This window comes from Malaya genurostris, chromosome 3, assembly GCF_030247185.1.
Source record: "Malaya genurostris strain Urasoe2022 chromosome 3, Malgen_1.1, whole genome shotgun sequence".
Classification (NCBI taxonomy): Eukaryota; Metazoa; Arthropoda; class Insecta; order Diptera; family Culicidae; genus Malaya; species Malaya genurostris.
This window is the reverse complement of record NC_080572.1, coordinates 237038306-237055217: the sequence shown is the minus strand read 5'-3', so window position 1 is coordinate 237055217 and position 16912 is coordinate 237038306. Positions and strand designations below refer to the sequence as shown.

Sequence of the window (16912 nt, the reverse complement as noted above, 5' to 3'; positions counted from 1 at the left end):
CGCAAGACAATCGTTCGTTCCTTTACCCCTGCGGAAACCAAATTGTGTATCTGAAAGTAAGCCATTAGTTTCGACCCAATTGTCTAGACGGAAGAGAATCATTTTTTCGAACAATTTCCGGATACAGGAAAGCATAGCAATCGGCCGATACGAATTGTGATCGGAGGCTGATTTTCCTGGTTTTTGAATGGCGATCACTTTCACTTGTCTCCAGTCATGTGGAACAATGTTGTCCTCAAGGAACTTATTGAATAAACTCAACAAGCGCCTTTTGGCGGGGTCTGGCAGATTTTTCAACAAGTTGAATTTTATTCTGTCTAATCCCGGGGCTTTATTGTTGCATGACAAGAGTGCAAGTGAGAGCTCTACCATCGAAAACGGTGTTTCGTTTGTATTTGGTGTCGCGGCGCGGGTGATCTTCTGTTCCGGAACAGAGTCTGGGCATACTTTTTTAGCGAAATCGAATATCCAGCGGTTGGAATATTCCTCGCTTTCATTCGTGGTGTTATGATTGCGCATTCGTCGGGCTGTGTTCCAAAGAGTACTCATAGATGTTTCTTTCGTTAAGCCGTCTATAAACCGACGCCAGTAACCGCGTTTCTTGGCTCTAATCAAGTTCTTAGTTTTAACGTCTAACGCCGCGTAATTCCGGTAATTATCAGGTGTTCCATTTTTTCTGAATATTTTATACGCGGAGGCTCTCTCCGCGTTTAAATTTGTGCACTCTTTGTCCCACCACGGGTTGGGAGGACGGATGTTAGTTTTCGCGCCGGGTACACGTTTCGTCTGAGCTTGAGTCGCGGTGTCGAGAATCAAGCCAGCCAAAAACGTGTACTCTTCCTCCGGAGGAAGTTGTTGAGTTCTTTCAAGTTTCTCAGATATCGAGGTCGCATAGCTATTCCAATCAATATTTCGTGTGAGATCATACGAAACATTGATTGTCTTCGATGGTTTTGAGCCGCTGGTGATTGATATTACGATCGGTAGATGATCGCTACCGTGGGGATCAGGAATTACCTCCCACGTGCAATCCAACCGTAGCGATGTCGAGCAAAGGGATAAATCCAGCGCACTTGGTCTTGCTGGTGGTGCAGGAATCCGTGTCATTTCTCCCGTATTCAAGATTGCCATATTGAAGTTGTCGCAGATATCATGGATCATAGTTGATCTGTTATCATCGTGAAGACAGCCCCATCCCGTACCGTGTGAGTTAAAGTCTCCTAAAACCAACGTCGGCGCAGGAAGGAGCTCTACGATATCACTGAGCCACCGATGCCCAACCGAGGCTCTTGGGGGAATGTAGATGGAAGCAATGCAAAGGTCCTTACCTTTGATTGTAACATGACATGCGACAACTTCAATACCTGGTATCGAGGGGAGGTTAATGCGATAGAAAGAATAGCACTTTTTGATCCCCAAAAGTACTCCTCCATAGGGATTATCTCGATCCAGACGAATAATGTTAAAATCGTGAAAATTTAAGAATATTTCAGAAGTTAGCCAAGTTTCGCACAATGCAAATGCGTCACATTTCAGATTGTTTACTAGAAATTTAAATGAATCTATTTTTGGGATAATACTTCTGCAATTCCACTGTAAAACAGTGATTAGATCCGTGACCTCGGTGGATGATTTAGCCATCGAAAGATACAATCGCTGAAAGAAGGGGCCAATTTGCAGTCAACTGCTTCAAATATGTTTTTACTGTTGGCATGAAAGCAATTAAAATGCTTCTAAGAGGGTCTGAAATATTGAAAGTTGTAAAAATCCAGTCCACAACATCAGAGAACTTTATAAGTCCAGCACCTAGTTGGTTCTCTGGTGGATTTTCAGGGACGCTTGGGGATTTTTTAGTCCCTGGAAGCGGTGGGAATTCCATCTCGGAATTGAGTTTTCCGAGACCAGGAGCTTTTTGCTTCGGTGATTTTTCCCGATTCCCGTTAGCTGTAACTTTTCGAAGCCCTTCGGAAGACACCTTCGAACCCTTACTAGGTAGCTTATGAGAAGATTTATTCATTCTTTTCCTACAGCTACGAGGGACCGCTGAAGATGGACCTTCCAAAGGGTCGTCAGAATCGCTCTCGTCAGTTGACAAGCAGGCATATGGATTCGTTGCCTGTTTAGGAGGGGTGGCACTCTTAACCATCTCGGCAAAGGAACGCTTGGAGTGTTCCTTCAGGGAACGCTTCATCCGATCTCCTCGCAGTTTGTAAGCGGGACAGTCAGAGAGGTCATGCGGACCCTCCTTACAGTAGAGACACTTTTCAGCATCCTTACCGCAAGAGCCGTCCGCATGAGCTTCCCCACAGTTAGCACAACGTGGCTTATTGCTGCAATGGGTAGCTGTATGCCCCAGTTGTTTGCAATTGGTACAATTCATTATCCGGGGTACAAATAAACGAACAGGCAAACGAACCCGGTCCAAGAGGATGTAGTTGGGCAATGCCGAGCCGGCGAAGGTCACACGATAAGAGTCTGATTGGGGATAAGACTTTGTTCCATCCCCGGCGATCGATACTGAATGCAATCGCTTGCAATCCAGTATCTTGACATTCTTAAGTGAGGGGTCTTTAAAACAACCCGCCCCGTACTTAAGAATATCCTCGCAAGTCAAACTCGAATCGGTGACCACACCGTCGATTTCGACTTCACGAGCTGGCACGTAGACGCGGTACTCCAGCGTAAAAGGATCATTTTGAACAAGCTCATTAGCCTGTTTTGAGCTGGTAAACAGGACCCTGAGCTTGTCTGGCCGTATTCTATCTATACTTTTTATGGTATTATATCGCGAATTCAGGTCCCGCGATATTTTTAAAATATTCAGTTTTTTTTCCTTTGATTTGGTCCGGAAATAGACCGCGTAAGGCCCGGCCGGTAGTGCGAGCCCATCAGGATAGCTCTTTATGCGGGACTTTTTACTGACAAGGGAAGTCTCCATTTGAACATCGGGAGCGGGGGGGGGCAGGTTTTAAATTAGACATAGCGGAACTACTTCCGCGCAAAAACAAATGATTCGGGGGGAAATATAATGGTCAAATAAAGAAATAAAAATAAACGAAGTTAAGGTACTTAACAAAGATCCAACGGGGGACACCAAGCTGGACTTCGTCGATCGGCGTATCGCCGCTTTGATGATGTGCAAAAAACCTCCGAGAGGAAAAGGCACACTTATTTATAATCCTCACACAATGGCCGCTTGTTTATAATCCTCACACTTGGCCTTGATCGGCGAAACAATAATCGGCTAACGGTACCGTTTCGATCGACCGCTCGCAATAAGGCACTGTTCTATTATATAATACGAAAAAAAAACCTATCAGAGGAAAAAGCACTATTGTCTATCACACAATATCGTCCGACCACTTTATCACACACACACAACTGGTTTTCAATGCTTTCGCAGTAAATCCAAATCACGTCCGTTCGCTCGGAAGGTTGAAACGGCAATGATATTCTCTTATAGCTTAAATATCATCTTAGGTAACTCGTCATTAATTATGAAATCTACTCGGAAATATTATTTGAACCAAACGATTAACTTCTATAAATTATAAAATAAGCTGTTATTTTCAGACATTTTGTTGATAATTTCATAAACTGTTTCGAGTTTGTTTGTATCATTACATAATTTTTATTCTAATTTAGCTATTGGTTGAACTCATGGACGCAGCTGGGATCAGAACTAAGTCTTAAAAGGGGCCTTTATTAAATTGAAACTCCAATTTTCTTTATGAAATGATAAATAAGTTTCATGTATGAAAGGTCACGACAAGCAAGAATGTCTCGAACTGGGATATTGGATAGTCTACCTTGGGTACGCAAAGAATTTATTAGTTGAGATCTGACATCACGATACTCCACGCATGTCCAAACGACATGATCAATATCCCGATAACCTTCTCCGCAAGCACAATGATTAGTCTCGGAGAGCCCAATTCGAAGGAGATGTGCATCTAACGTGTAGTGATTGGACATGAACATTAAAAACGAGTTATTAAATAATTGAAATAAGTAAGAGACATTGTTTTTGCTCTGGCATTTCTAACATCCCACTGACACTAAGATTTCTTCCCGTTTTCATATTCACCAATATGCACATAACACATGGGCTGAAAAGTTCCGGGCCTTACAAAGAGAACACGATTCCTTGGTTCAAAATTAACTTTATTCATCAGCGTAATCTCCATCAAGAGCAACGCAATCATTCCAATGTCGCTCTAAAGACTGTCCCAGAAAGTATGGACGCAACCAAAAACCGCTGCCATTTCGCAATGGTTCAGAATCTGTCAAGTTTTATGGCTGCGTTCTGTTGTTTACTCTCTTCTCTAACCACTTGTGCAGTTGTTTATTCGTTTTCATTAGTTTGTTCCTAAATGCGTGGACTTTCAGCAGAACAATGTCGAAAAATTGTGTACAAATGGTGCACAGAACGCGGACTGTCACTGAGAAAAATAGCAAAAATGGAAGGAGTAAGTGAGAAAGCCGTGCGAAATGCAATCAGGAAGTTCGGTGAGGATAACCTTTGAGGATAAACCGAAAATGGGTCGAAAAAAGGTCCTGCTAACGCTCAGTTGGATAAACGTATACTGAAGGCGTTCGAGCAAAAGAAGAAGGTTTCAGTTCGGGATGTGGCCAAAAAAGTGGGCACTTCGAAGTCAAATGTTCTTCATGCTAAAGAACGTTTGAATCTTCGAACCGATAAGAAGCAGAAACAACCAAAACGTAGTCCGAAACAAGAAGCATCGATCAGGCCGAGGATTCCAAAGCTGTACAATACGATTCTTGCTGGAAATTTGAACTGCATAATCATTGACGACGAAACCTACGTGAAACTCGATTACAAATGCTTCCCGAGACCACAATATTATACGGTGCGAGAAGGGCAAGTGTTAAACCAGTCCGAGACATCGATTGAAGTCGAAAAATTTGGTAAAAAAGCTATGGTTTGGCAAGCAATTTGTAGCTGCGGTAAGATTTCGAAACTCTTCATCACCACTACTTCAATGAACAGCGAAATATACATCAAGGAATGTTTACAAAAACGACTTCTACCCATGATTCGAAACCACAAGAATCCTGTTGTCTTCTGGCCAGATCTTGCTTCTTGCCACTACTCGAAATCAACGGTAGAATGGTATAGTACCAAAAATGTCACTTCGTCCCAGAAGACATGAATCCACCAAATTGCCCACAACTTCGACCAATTGAGGAATTTTGGGCATTAACGAAGTGTAATATGAGCCTTTAACAATAAATCTCCACACACATTTCAGACCATGTAATATGAATATTCAAGACTAAATCTTTCTCACACCCCAGACCACACGCACTTGACAAATTTCCACAAAAACACCATTCCACGAAAACCTAAAAACCTACATGAAACAAATACATTACCTACATGAAGGCAACTGAAATATCAACACTTGCACTTTACGCTGACCCAAAGAAAGGAACTACGTAGACATAAATTTCGACGACCGAAATGAGTTTGCATCAGGTTTCAATTCGTTATGTCATCAAAGTACATTAAAATAAAAACAAACAAACATAAACAACTGGGTCACTTCTCCTCCTTGACACCCCTCAGGTCCACAATTGAAAAATCAAGCGACATGACCTAGAATGATAATCACTCAAGAACACACACTAACCCAAGCCGACACTCACGAGAATAACCCAACCTGCTAGCACCTCTCCTCTCCGTATCACACCCGGTCACTCTCATCAAGAAGCTTATTTCCTCTCTTACTCACAAAGTATCCAATGGCCGACGTGATTCAACTGATCCCATTGGCTAAACCTGACTTACAATGCGCGTTCTAACTCCTCCCACCTAGATTCTCACCAATTGTAAAAGTAAAAAGAATTAACTAGCTAGATCAGGAGAGAATAGAGTATAAATTAAGAAAACGATAAAATAAATGATTCATTCTTAATCGCAAGATAAGACTGTTAGATATTCAGTTTAAAGAAGGCACATCTTAGGAAACATGTCTCAGCAGCCGAAACCATTCAACAGTTCGAAAAAGATTGGAAAAAAAGTGTCAAAACTTGTCGCCTAGAAGTCTGTACGGAATTTAATGAGGAACGTTCGCAAGAAGGTGCGCCAGCTAGTCTACAATGGCTAAGTAGCAAATGTTGAGAATAATATTCTGTTGTTGTAGTCTAATATTATCAGTATATCGAATAAAACTTGAATATCTAACACTTGTGAGTTATTTACAGCAAAATCAAGGTACGTCCATACTTTCTGGGACAATCTTTAACATTTAAATACCACTTTTGTAGAACGATTTATCTTTTGCCTCAGAATAAGCCTCAGTTTCAGCGACAACCTCTTCATTCGTGCAAAATTTCTATACCGACGAACATTGTTTTGAACCAGTTGTCCCTGGGAGCCAAATCTGGCGAATCCGGTGGATGTGGGAACAATTCGAAGTAGTTTTGCAATTGTTTTTATTGACTTGTGATGCGGTGCGTTGTCTTGATGAAACAATTTTTTTTTCTTTGCCACATGCGGTTGTTTCTTTGTAATTTCAGATTTCAAACGCTTCAATTACGCTATATAGTTTTCATGGTTAATGGTATTTCCTTTGTCAAGATATTTCAAAAATATTACACCACGCACATCCCAAAATACCGAAGCCATAACCTTTCCAACCGATTGTTGTCCTTTGGCAGCTTTGGCCGAGGTTCTTCAGTTGCTGTCCACTCAGATGACGATCGTTTTGATTTTGAGTGAAGTGATGAATCCATGTTTCATCCATTGTCACATATCGAGGCAATAATTCCGATTTGTTACTTTGAAACATGACCAAACACTGTTCAGAATCATCAACACGTTCTCGTTTTAGGTCAACAGTGAGCAAACGCGGCACCCACTTTGAACAGAGCTTTCTCATAATCGAATGCTCATGCAATATGATGCCAACATGTGACTTTTGACTTTCTTTACGATGTCAGCTAACTCACGCAACTTTACTTTTTGATAATTTAAAACGATTTTGTGTTTTGCCTTTCTCATAAAGAAAGGTTGTGAAATCACTGTGAGAAGCGAGGCTTTTGAACCGAGGCCCGGAGGGAATCATTTGAATCTAAGTTTGTGAAAATCGGTTCAGCCATCTCCGAAAAAAGTTGGTGCACTTATTTTCGCATTTTTTGTACATTTTACCCCATAATTCCGGAACCGGAAGTCGGATTAAAATAATATTCAGGAATTTTGTATGGGGCCCCAAGACGTTTTATTTGAATCTAAGTTTGTGATAATCGGTTCAGCCATCTCCGATAAAAGTTAGTGCAAAAAAACGTTACATACACACATACGCAGACGTTTTCCAATCTCGTCGAGCTGAGTAGAATAGTATATAATAACACCATAGGTTTCCGAGGCTCCGTTCAAAAGTCAGTTTTTGCCTTTCTCTATAGAAAGGTATTAGAATTCCTGGAAAAACCGACTTGAAAAATTCGACTTTCTGGGACTTCCCAGAAAGTTGATTTCTAAAAAAAAATTTTTTCGAGGTGACACTAAATCTCGACGTTTCTTGCAATTCTAAGACTTTTGGCATCAAAATTTTTTTTTCGATTTCGGAAATTTCATGTAACCACATCACCTTAAAAAGTAATAGTGAATAGTACATAGCGTTGCTAAATCGGTTGAATGCGAAAATCAAGGAAAACTGACCTCAAATGTCGAAGAAGAATACAACCGTTTCACCAAAACAATGAACCCATTCGAACGTCGATGGCGACGATTGTAAAAATGATCAGTATCTAAAGGGGAAAAAAGATTAGAAAATTGATATGCGAATGTAATTATGTGATAAAAACCACGAAAATGTTAGATATAGGACCGAAAGTGAATGTCGTGGTGACCAAGTACAGCGAAGTATGCTTGGTTCTTCTAATCAATTGGGTTATCTCTCCATGTGTTTTCATATGCAGGGTAGTTGGTACACCCAAACCTCCGTTTACGAACAATTTTTTATACGGTACCTCTTTTTACGTAACTCTTTTTACGAACCAAATCCCGAATAACGTAAACCTTTTTTATGAACCTACTTCGTAATAAGAGGTTTTGGCATACATCGAAAGCGATTTCCGACTCATTTATATTCCATGGAAACTACTACAATATGAATATTTTTGGAACAGGTTTAAGGTATTCCTTCCTTACAATATGGGTATTTTCGGAACGGGATTGATGAGTAGATGTCAGAAAATGATGTTTGAAGTGGTTCTGAAATTCTAGATGGCGACTTCCGGTTGGTTGATATTCCTTGAAAACGTTTGCAATATGGATATTTTTGGAAATTATTTTATAAACATATGCCGCAAAACTATGTTTGGTGTCGTCACGAATTCCAATATAACATCCTCCGGTTCATCGATATGCTTTAAAAACCCTTAAAATAAAGAAATTTTCGAAACATATTGGATACCAAAAAACGATGTTTGAGCTCGTTTCAAAATTCAATGAAGTGACAATTCAAGGAATACGGCAAAAGCCGTGTGTCACCACCTCAACTATCGTTTTCCGACATCTACTTTTCAATGTCGTTCCGAAAGTACCCATATTGTAAGGGTTTTCAAGAAATATCAAAAAACCGGAAGTCGCCATCTTGAATTTCAGAACAACCTCAAACATCGTTTTCCGACATCTACTCATCAATTCCGTTCCAAAGATACCCATATTGTCAGGGGTTTTAGGTAATCTCAATAAACCGGAAGCCGCCATCTTCTATTTTGAAACGAGTGCAAACATCATTTTCTTGCACTTACTCTTAATATCCGTTCCGAAAATAGTCATATGATGCGCGGTTTCCACATACATCACACAAAACTTTTTTTACGAAGTAAATTCCAAATAACGTAAACTTTTTCTACGAACTACCTCTTTTTACGAACCCCGTAAATGGAGGCTTCGGTGTAAAACAATTTCCCGGGTTAGAAGTTAGCTACGGGTTCGTGTTCCGTCTCTGCGTGGTAACATTTTCGCGGTTTTCATTACATAATTACATTCGCATGTAAATTTTCTAATCTTTTAGATACTGATCATATTCAAAAACTAGCTCACGACGGTTCTACGTCTTAGCAAAGGCTAAAACACAAATCGTTGACATTAGTAAAATTGAACGAATTGCTGTTCGAAATGCGTTCTCATCCACCATATTGCTCTGATCTGGCCCCCATTGACTGACTACTGGCTATTCGCAGATCGCAAAAAAAATTGCTCGAAGATAGGAAATTCAACTTAAATGAAGAAGCATTTGCTGAATATGAAGCCTATTTCGAGGCAAAAGTCAAATCCTTCTACAAACACGACATCGACAAATTAGAGAAGCTTTTTGGCAAAAAAATGTGTTTCTCTTAGTTAGTCACACGACTTTTTAAGACGGTGTCCTGCCGAATGGTTAATTTTACCGTCACCATCCTTTGAAAAGCGTATATTTTACATGATTACCTACCAAACCTACGCTTCATCGTGTTTACCAACACTCAACTTCAGTTCACACATCCTGTTTTTGGCAGGGAACCCTACGACTAGAACGGGATTTGCCGAAACCAACCCGACATTTGAAGTAACAGAAGAAACAGAAGCAAAAAGCAGGGGATACAATTGCTTCCGGTGCCAATGGCTGTTCCGCCCGCGTCGGTATCGGTTCATCTCGCTCAAAACTCGAACCGGAAACGTCGACGGTGCAGCAACGAGCCGGAGAGCACGAAACAAAACAAATGACGTTGTGCTACTGAAAAATTGCACCTTCGCTGCTCGGGTGTCGATGGTGGTGGTGGTGGTGATGATGATGAAGTCACGTTTTCCACTTTCCTACTGCTACGGGGCTCCTACGGCAACGGGACGGATTGATTGTGGTTACGACGACGAAGTTCTGCTTACTCGAGTTTGGATTGAATGCTGAGTGAAAAGTTTTTTTTTTGTTTTGCTTTGCTCTTCCTACGATCATTCGAGTCGTTCGTCGCTCGCTACTCTCGGTTTGTACTGCCCATTACCTGCCATTTGCGTGATTCAATTCACCAACCTACGTAGGGAATGGAAAATGAGCAGGGTGTTTCCTTACCCCGGGTCCTTTCGGGTAGTCGTCGTAGTAGTAGTGGCAATGCACCACCCTCCATGTGTAACAGATATTTTCATCTGCAGTCAGTCTTACTGCTTCCACTCGGATGAACTTGAAACTGAAAAGGATAGAATGATAACTTGAAACTGAAAAGTTTCGAAGGCAAAATTGACACAACGGAACCGGTTTTGATTGAACAAGTTGCATTGTCTTGATACCGGTAGGAAATTTGAGCTGCATACTCTCCCTTATATGCAGGAATTTTTGCTGCAACAGATATCCAACTAGGGAGGGAAGAATGTTGCGAAGTCCAGGGTGTTTTTTTTTGTTTTCGTTTTTTACGGTACTTCTCAGGGTGAATGGTGAAGGTTTAGGTACATGGAATCTAATGCCACAGAACGAATGCTGCTCGACCTTGAACTAGATAGGGCCTAGAGCTAGAAAACCCAGCTTCTTAGGGTGTATTTTCCTTTCGACACCCTAGTTTGGCTGTTGCGGGCTATCGAACGAGAACGGCTGTTGAAGGCAGGCAAATGCACCACGTATACTATCGCTGATTAATATAAATGTTTCCCTTAGAAACTTACGTTTATGGGATTTTTGACATTTGGCTATTGGCGTACTGAATATAGACAAAATGAACCCAGGATTAGTGTATTTAATAGGGCTTATAAACACTTCAATGTGATGTTTTTAGAAATAGATTTAAACAGCTGACGTAGATTATAAGACTTTATAGCTGTGTAAGTAGGAAATTTTGTAATGTGTTGAAATATTTTTGTTCTACTGATTGTAGTTTTTGCATCAATTTTGAGGCTTGTCCAAGTCGACCCCAAAGCCTTCTTTTTCATGCATACGTACTTTTTCCTAGCTCGTTGCCGAAATGACTAATTTCAGTAAATCTAACCAAAACAAAACGTAATAATTGAGAAATGGCAACAGACGTTTTTCGAAGTTGTTGGTAACGGTTGCAATGTAAATGTGTGGTAGAGTTCTACGTGTACAATTGGGAACGTAATTTTCATCCCCGTTTACGAATAAATCAGCAGTTCCGCAAGGCAGTAATATGGGTCCCCTTCTGTTCGCACTGTTTTTCAACGATGCCGCTTTGCTGCTTGGTTATGGATGCAAGCTGATCTACGCCGACGATTTGAAGCTGTAATTCGTAATTATGAGGACTGCGTCCATCTTCAAGGACTGCTAGATGAATTTGTCGCATGGTGTCGACGAAACCATCTTGTAATCAGCATTGCCAAATGTCAAGTAATTACATTTCACCGAATACTTCGTCTATTAATCTTCGACTACCAAATTGATGGACAAACACTTACAAGAGTTTACCTGTTAACGACCTTGATGTTGTATTGGATGCAAAACTCACATTTAATCAGCATCGTTCTGCTTTAATATCTATGGCAACGAGACAACTCGGATTCGTAGCTAAAATCAGCAGAGATTTCAAGGATCCACATTGTTTGAAGGCGTTGTACTGTTCCTTACTGCGACCATTGCTGAAAAATGCCAGTTTGGTATGTAGTCCATATCAAATCGTTTGGATCTTGCGGATTGAGCGTGTTCAGAAAAGATTTATTCGGTTTGCGCTAAGAGATCTTCCCTGGCGAAATCCCTTGGACCTGCCACCGTACCCTGATCGATGTCGCCTGTTGTTAGGTATTGACACCCTGGAACGACGAAGGAAGATTCAACAAGCTGCGTTTAAGGCGAAGATTACCATCGGCGAAATCGACTCTCCAAAGATCCTGTCTCTCATCGACTTCCGGGTTTCACAACGAACTCTACGATCAACAGGTTTGCTACAACGAAGATTCCATCGGACATCATTTGGAGCCAACGAATCTATTGCAGCGTGTGTTCGAACTTTCTCCCTAGTTGAAAATTTATTCGATTTTGGTGAATCATCGCATAAGTTTGTTCAGAAAGTGTCGCAATCTTCGATTTTATAACTTGACCTTATATTAATTAAGACTTTTATTGTCAGATGGAACAAGCAAACAAATAAACAAATGTTGCTCTTCAAGCTACAGGAACAGATAGCCTGCCATACGAAACATTTCTTTGAGAACTTCGACTGCTTAATATGCTCGAAGTTCGCTTCCGATTTTTTTCTCTGATTGCCATATAATATTCTTGTTCAGAAACTTATTTTGACGTGGCTTGCTTCATCCTGTACTACGAAAATCTGACTTTGTGAACCAATTTATGTGCGATCGTTTTCTGACCGCCTAGATTCGTCATGATTTGTAGTCACAACCTGGTAAGTCGACTAATTTTCACTAGTCGGTTTGTTGATTGCATAACGTTTCTATATGTGAAAGGCAAAAAACATTAATTTTTGAATAAAAAAATTTAGAGCATCTTTTTATCGAAAACTAAATTAAACTGAAAGTCTTTATCATCCCAGAATTCAAAAATCTCAATTTGAGAGGACGTTTCATAATATGGTATGGTTACCCGATATTTGCAAAAAGTGTCAGTACACAGATAAAAATATTTTGTAAATTTACATCTATTTTCATGCACATATTTGGAGCAGGCAATTAAACATAAAATTACTTCACAATTCTGTACGGTTATGGTAATAGGGTATTAGGTTAAACTTTCTCACAAATTGTGATTCATTGTAATCTTGGACGATTATGACTCTCAGGTTAGTTTAGTTTATAATAGAAAGACACTGTATAAAAAAACAATTTGAACAAGAAATGCATTATTGGTTGGTAGGGAACATAATAACTTTTTTTTTTGATAAAACTTTATCAAAATTAATAATGGTTTTGCTTTGAAAGGAGTTTATCAAAAATAAGCTATTCACAAACATTTGTGTTGTACGCTTGTATTTGTGGTGGTTTTTTATGTTCAGATCCGGCATGCTGTGCGTTTTGGCTGTCAGCTTTCGTTTGTTTACTTGTTTGTGCGGTTTAAAATTCTGCGTTTTCAAAATGTCGGAAGTGAAAATTAAGGTTCTGGACACATGGCTAAGTTAGAAGGGTATTACTATGCGAAATTTGGCGAAGCGGTTAGGAATTCATCATGCCAGTGTTAAAACCATCATTAATAAGTTTGGGGAACACTATTCTTTGGCTGAGCTACCAGGAAGAGGCAGAAAATCCGGTTCTTCCAACCCGAAACTAGACCAGAAAGTGGTATCTCTAATCATGAAGAGCAAATCAATGTCAATACGTGATTTTGCCAAACAGCAGGAACGAGTGTCGGAATGATCCAGCTTATCAGAAGGCGAAATCCCCCGAAGACCTTCAAAAAGCAGAAAATGTCGAAACAAAGTGTACAACAGAAGAAGCAAGCAGCAACAAGGGCTCGAAAATTGTATTCGCGTCTTTTTCAATGTCCGGATGCATGCGTTTTGATGGACGATGAGACTTATGTAAAGGAGGACTCAAAAACCCTTCCAGGTCCACAATACTTTACTGTCGTCGTTGGGGAGGATGTGAGCGATGCGGACAAGTCGATTCAAGTGGAGAAATTCGGTCGAAAGGTACTGGTATGGCAAGCAATATGTTCCTGTGGTTTGAAGTCAACCATTTTTTACCTACCGGAACTATTAATGCAGAAATGTATCGATCCGAGTGTCTCCAGAAGAGATTGCTGCCTTTATAAAAGAAGCATAGTACACCTCCACTGTTTGGTGGGATTTAGCGTCGGCTCACTATGCCAAAACCACTCAATTGGCTTGCAGAAAAGGGTATAAATTTCGTTGAGAAAATTATCAATCCACCAAATCGCCCTCAGCTTTGACCCAGCGCACGTTACTGGGCAATCGTGAAGAGGGTCTTCAAGAAGACTGGTAAAGCAGCTGGGAACATGCAGGAGTTCAAATAAATTTGGGCTCAAGCGTCCAAAAAATGCAATGCAACACTTGCCCGGAACGTGATGAAGAGCGTTCGATCAAAAGTTCGAAAATTCGTGAAGGAATCACTTAAATTTCATCCGGTTTTCATTATGCTCAAGATTAACCTCGTACAATGAAGGATCGATTTTTAGTTTGAATAAAATATCATTTTTTATCATAATTTGAAAGTAAAATTTGTGGATAGCTTATTTTCGATACACTCCTTAAATCAGTTTTAAATTTTTCAAATCAAATCATTTTTCAGTGTAGAACTCGGTAAGGATTTTTTGCAGTATTTTTTATTGAAAAATTTTACTCATTTTGTAAAAAAAACACTAGTATAACACTTTCTTGTAGGATTTACCATTTTCGACAGTAACTCTATGAAAAAAGCTGGTTAAAATTGCTTAGCCCTTTTCAAAAAACAGTCTGAAATTTTGGAAAATACAGTATGCAAAGTGACTTTTTAGACAACAAATCGAGTTTGCGCGATATTCGTCATATATGTAGAAGAGCTTTCATCACATTTTTTTTTCGTTCGGGAGGGGTTTGAATCCCTAAAACCCTAGAACCTTGTAGACACGTTCAAGTTCAACAGAAAAATGACTTGTATGTCAGAGTGAGAGCGATGCAATCGGTCAGTAGTCGCTTCGCAACGCATCGAGTTCACTCTGACATACTTGTCATATTTCTGCTGAACTTGAGTTAACGGAGCTCTGCCGCGCGACTCCGAGCGATCTGTCAAGTTTCGCATCGCTTCGCTTCGCGTCGCTTGTCGCTTTCTCTCTGGCTTCACCCTAAGATAAAAACTTCTTTAATCCGCCTAGTGGTGTTATGATTGCTTTCTCATATGATTCATTTTCTCCTATTTATTACAGCAGGAATTCCCCGAAATACTAAAATTCGAAAAATTTTAGAGAAGAATTTTTAAGATTTCTATTGCATACTACTACTACATCAGAATACTACATTTGAATTTCGGTTAGTGAAAATCTATTCAATCATATGTGAGAAAGTGAAGTGAGCTCCATTTTATCACATTTCATTATTATTGTCGGCAGTGTTGGTGATTGCCGATAATTTGACAGAAGCTGCTCGATATTTACCTATATTGTATACAACATTTTTAATCCGGTAGAAGATGCCACAAGAACTCGTGTCTCTCAAATTGAGAAAGTCTCAATGCATGAACCGTGAGGGAATTTTTCTACATTTCTTCGCTCCACTTCATACTCTGAGTATTTCACAACCCTTAAAAAAATTTACAGTCTGATAATGATCGATGCTGCGTGGAATTTACCAAGAGAGAATCGCAAGTTGACAATTATCGCAGAAAATCGAATCGATGATTCGACTTGATGATTCTCATACTAGGTTGCAATATTTCAAAGACCTTGTGTGGAGCATTAACATACATTCTCATAGACACAACTTATATGAAGGTTATATGCACATAGTTAAAAATGATTCTATTGCAATTATCAACTGCCCATATAGAATCGGATCGCGAAACAACAATAAGCGACCGTTTGTTGCTTCAGAGAGAATCCCCACAGTAGCGTGCTGACCGTTGATACTCAGACAGTTCATCGAGTGAAATTCGCTCTCGCACTGGTGTCCATTCTATGTTAAATGAACCAGGCCGGTTTTTTGTTGCTGCGATGATATCCGTCTCTGTTTGATGGCACTGATTGGATCGTGTGAAGAGTTGCTAGAGAGCATTCTTTGACACGATAAAATCCATCCTTGATTGTCGGTACTTCCGAAACCGAAAGCTGGATATCGGCATGGTGACATTCGGTTCATTCAACCATACACAAATATGAGCTACAATTTTTTTACGATTCTCTATGGCGATTTGAGTTTTGGAAAAAAAATGTACTGGTAGTCGGATGTGAGAAAAATTCAGCAAATCAAAAGTAGAAAAGTAAATAAAAAATGCTATAAAATCAAACACTATTGAACAGTGACAGCCTTTTCCTACCTATCCAGAACTCTATCGCAAAACATCATCATTGCGTCATTTATTTTGTATGGAAGGATGAGAATAAAGTTTACAATACCCTATCTTTAAGATGATATGGAGAGTTTATTTCTTATTCCAAAATTTTTATACTTTAATCTATAATCCTTCACTTATCTGAAAATCTAAAAAAAATAATATAGTGCAGTATAAAAATAATTTTTTTTTGGATTTCTGTCACCTTGGCAACACTGTGCGCTGTTGAACTGAATGAGTATAAAACACATGGTCAAAATTCAGCAGCAAAAAAGTGACGATTACTTTCTGTAATATTGGGAAGCAAGAGTTTTATTTACATGGAAAGTGTGTTATTCTCGTTAGTCCCGCCTTATTCAATTTAAATGTGCAATGATGCAAATATTTAAAACTAGTAAAGGGTCACATAAATTGTGTGGACTTTGCGTCTGGTTAGCGGTTCAAATTAAACTGTTAGGTGGAGATGGCGGTTCAAGTCGGCACTGATGAGCCGAAGGCGAAACGCGAAGAAATCGAAATTTAAAACTAGCCATTTAATTCAGCAAGCGTCAGTGCTGATTTAACTTGCACCGTGTCCAGTTCCGTACCCGAGTAAGTAAAGTGCCTTGCGTTTACTCCGGATTGGCAAATTAATGCATTGGTCACTGGTCTTACAAGCCAAGTGTCGTTTGTTCGAGCCCTGACCCAGAAGGATTCTTAGTTTCAGTACGACCGTAGCACCAGCCGTGCAATGGTTTTGTACGCAATGAATCGGCTGCGAAGTTTATTGAAACAGAAGGTCTAATTCCACAAAAGGATTTAATATCAAGGCAGTTTGTGCGTTTACCAGATATGAGAGAGGGAAGAAATTTCTGCATGAAAGAAAAGTGCACTCGAACTAATTTAGCATGATAAAAAATTGGCAGTTTGGTTCTTCTTAGGACCAAAAAATCTATCCCGATTATTTACCTAATATTTTCTTTCATTGAT

The 16912-nt window shown here is 39.8% G+C and overlaps 1 protein-coding gene across 4 annotated transcripts in view; it reads left to right on the top strand.

The window, feature by feature from the left end:
* LOC131434652 (uncharacterized) overlaps positions 1-16912 on the top strand; it is a 554689-nt gene that overhangs the window by 53358 nt on the left and 484419 nt on the right. The gene's annotated exons all lie outside the window — the stretch shown is intronic.